Consider the following 4,268-nt stretch of genomic DNA (forward strand, 5'->3'; position numbering starts at 1 on the left):
GACAGGGATGGGGCACAGGTATCATCATGTGCACAGGGCATCCTCGTGCTGACACATGTACACCTACAACACACTTGCATATCAGTCTAGAGACCACAGCCAAGCAGTATCACTAACAGTTAGAAGGCATCACTGCTGGACGGCTACACTACCTGCCAGTTATACCTCACACTCTACACCCTACAACATGTTACACTGCAGGACTGTGGTACACTGGTGTACACTCACCCTGTGCATCAGAACCATATCAGCCTGTCCCTGCATTGGTTTTACTTGGTCTGCCAGAGGCCAAGGGTGAGCCATACATTTGACACCATGTGTGTGTGTGAGGGGTGTATTTTGGGGAGCTGGCTGAGGTGATGTGGTGTGTGTAGGTATGAGGTGCCCTAGGTGTGTTTGCATAGTGTGTGGGTATGCATACACACAGTTCTGCCTTGTGGCTGCCCTACATAGGTGTTTATGGACAGCTGCAGACCATACCTGGCAGAGTGTGCAGTTCACTGCCTCTGGCCATGGACACGTGGACTGTGCTTGCCAGGAGTTCCGCAGGCATGTGCAGGTACTGGCGTTGGAGTGCTACTTTCACCTGCTGATGACATTTGTCCGCTGGCACCACATCCCTCCTAGAACTGGCCAGGACCACGTGCATGTGGCCTGCTGTGGTGTGGTGTGGTATGGACAGCACACCCCCCGCACTGCCAGGGCTGCTACTGCCACTACAGGAGCCCCTTGGTGCCCTAGCACGCCCATGCTGACTGCCAGCTGTTGGTGTTGCTGGGCCACATCCACGCAGGTGTCACCACATCTCCACCACATGTCAAAGCATGGACACACCACAACTGAAGAGGGCCATCAGCTCATCATGCCATCTATCCGCTTGCTCACTAGAAGCACGGGTGGCAGCTGCCACTTCACAGAGGTTGTCACCCACAGTAGCAAGTGCAGCCCTCTGCAGCCTAAGGCCCTGTCTGGTGTAACGCTCAATACGTGCCTGCGCTGCCATTACAGCCTGGAACATGCGTCTGCTGGTTGCAGCTATGTTGCCTATGCCAGGGACATGATGTCCAGCGGCCCTACCATGAGCACCCTGGGACATCCGCCTATGTGGCAGCCTGCCGGACATCCGGCTATGCCTGCTGTGACTGGACACAATAGGCATGGTTACCACACTTTCCTGTGCAATGCCACAGAATGCCAGCTGTCCCTCTGTTATGGTCACTGGTGCTGGGGTGTGTATAGGGACTGTAACTGTGTGCAGGGGTGGGGTGGCTAAAAGGGTGATGTCAAATGTATGCACAGTGTCGGACCCTGACATCCCACCTGTGCCCCACCATTATCATCATCATCATCGGTGTCTGTATGGACACCTACCTCAGATTGGATGCAGGAGGGACCCTGACCCACCTCGCCATCTGTGGGGAAAACAATAACCACACTTTAAAATCTGTACAGCATTGCCTAACAGTACACACACACACACACACACACACACACACACACACACACACACACACACACACACACTTCTCCGTACTACCTACCTGTCCATGCCTTTACAGACAGCCCCACATATATGTCTATGTATTACCCCATCCTGCATCACACTTGTTAACATACACACATTGCTACCACTCATTAACATCACAGTCCTCTAAATGCCCACACAAGCGGCCACGACACAAGCCCTGTTGCTACATTACTTGCCTGACCTGCGTGTAGAGGAGTAACATAGCCCCAATGCTGTCATTCAGTATGCACCCTCTGTATGGCCATAATGATGTGCATGGCCCACATATGTGTAGGCTACTATGTTGTAGCCATAATACCTCCCACTGGTGTGTCATGTGTATCTAATGCTCAGTACATGCAGGATATGCTGCTCCGTTGGCCCATTAAGTGTCAGCTGTAATATGTGGATACACTCCCTGATGTTAACTATTCCTTCCCCAATGCATCTGTAGAGCTGCATACATGGGCTGTAGGTGACCTCTCCACTGACAGCAATATTATGTGTGTACCTGGGGCCTACCTTCCCTCTGGATACCTGATCCAAGCTACAGGCCATATTATACTATGTGCTGTCCTGTGAGTACATGACAGGTATTCCTGGTGTGCAAAGTGGCACTCCATGTCCATGTACTGCATGGTCACAAATGGGGGTACAGCCATATCAACACCCCACAATCACACGTGCATACATAGCCACACACACAAACACACACATGCACACATGCATCATACATGCATCTACCTCCCACCACTTCACCAGAGTGACCATGGAGGCAAACTAACTAACCACCAGGATGTACACACACACACACACACACACACACACACATGCAGGTGAGGATCCACAATGATCATACATACAGTCCTCCAGTTATCCATCTGCCAACATGCAGAACATATGGTACAGAACAGCATGCAGTTCAGTTATACTCACACCATGCTAGCAGCAGTATACATGTGTATGATGCATGTGCTGTGACTAGGTGATGCCCCTTCCCCTGGATACCTCTCCACCCATGTACATATTATTGCTGTGCACCTGTTCTGCATCCTGCCATGTACTGTGCCCAGCAACTCACAGGTGTCTAACCCATTGCGGAATGTGTAGTACTGTGTTACTTATGCCAGCTGTATCTCTCACAGCCCCTGTGTGTTTCAGCAACACATACCTGGGATGATATGTGGACTGTTGTCATTGGTGAATACCGGATGCCTGATTTACAGCTGTCAACATCAACAGACCATGTATGGCCACTGCAGAAATGCTTACACTGACAACCATCACAGCATGCCATGGCTATGGGGGGTGTGCACAGTGTCATCACTTTAACACACACATCCGTGATCTGGCATGGGACCACAGCACTGCAGATCTTAGCTGTACACACAACCGGTATGTAACATATGTCCTGTACATTCACATGCAGTGTCTACAGATTGTGGTAGGTGTGCAGCTGCTGACCATGATGCATACACACCATGTGGGGATGTGTGTGCACACCCTTTATCGTGTTGGTTTATCACACCTCTTGTTGTGTGTACTACAGCAGTCACTGCTCAGGGGTATACCAGCATGGGTCTTCCGCAGTTGCCAGTGTATGTTCAGACTACCCTACACATGTCCTCCTATTCTGCATGTTTGCAAGGTCCACTCATGTGCACATCCCATGGTGTTTACACAATGTCATCACTATTTTAAATCTCATTGGCTATGCCCTTGCTCGAATCCTGACTGACCTCAGCATCCAACTCTCTTTTCAGCTCTCTCCATTACTCTTCTACTTGTTACTATCACTACTACTACCCCTCCTCTGTAGCTAACCCACCATCCACTTGGATACTACTTTTACTTGTCATATTACTGCAACCTTTTTACTGTCATATTACTGCAACCTGTCATCTCACCTTTTATCTAAATCGACATGTTGCTCCCAGCTGTACAAATCTGCTTCTTAAAACTAGTGCCCTGGCACTAAACATTTATCAAAAATTGTTAATACTGTAAATAGTTGAATACAGTCTTGTGTGAGTTAATACTTTCTTTTTTGATTGTACTATTCCTACTCTTGCAAAGAATTTGGAAATAGAAATCCTCCCCGTATGTTATAGTTTTGCTAATTTGCTTTTGCACTGTTACTATGCTGCATGGGAAAGTTCTCTACATGCTTATAATTTGTTTCTTATTGTGCTATTTTTTTGTCATTATTATTTACTAGTATATAGTGGAGCTTTTCTCCTCGGGCCTCTGCTGAAAATGGACATGTATCCAGTCAGACTAGCCCGGTCAACAAATGTAAAATAAAATAAATAAAATTGCAATGTGGGTAGGGTCACAGCTGCCATAGGTCCTGGACCTGACTATATGCAGATAGAGCCATTCCTACCATCCTTAGGATGCCTGCTACAGTGCAGTGGTGTTTCATGCTGAGAACCCCCCCTCAACATTTTTGCAGATGCATGACAGGTAAGCCCTACACATATGTGTTGGCTTGCAGTGTCAAATACACTGCACACCACATGTTGCAGCTTAGACCCAGCTGATAATGTGGACTAGTGTAATGCTGTATGCCATAGTGTATCTCAGCAGCAGTTGGCATTGCCCTACAAGTATGTACACTGGTGTTGCACTGTATATGGGTGTTGTCCAGAACATGTCGCTACTGTAGGTCATATCTACCAACAGTATGTTACCCCCTGTGGACACATTCCGCAATGACAGACTGTTAGTTGTCATGTAGGTGTGTGACATACCCTTTCAA

The sequence above is a fragment of the Protopterus annectens genome, chromosome 2.part0, assembly GCF_019279795.1.
Source record: "Protopterus annectens isolate FY-2018-M chromosome 2.part0, PAN1.0, whole genome shotgun sequence".
Taxonomy (NCBI): Eukaryota; Metazoa; Chordata; order Ceratodontiformes; family Protopteridae; genus Protopterus; species Protopterus annectens.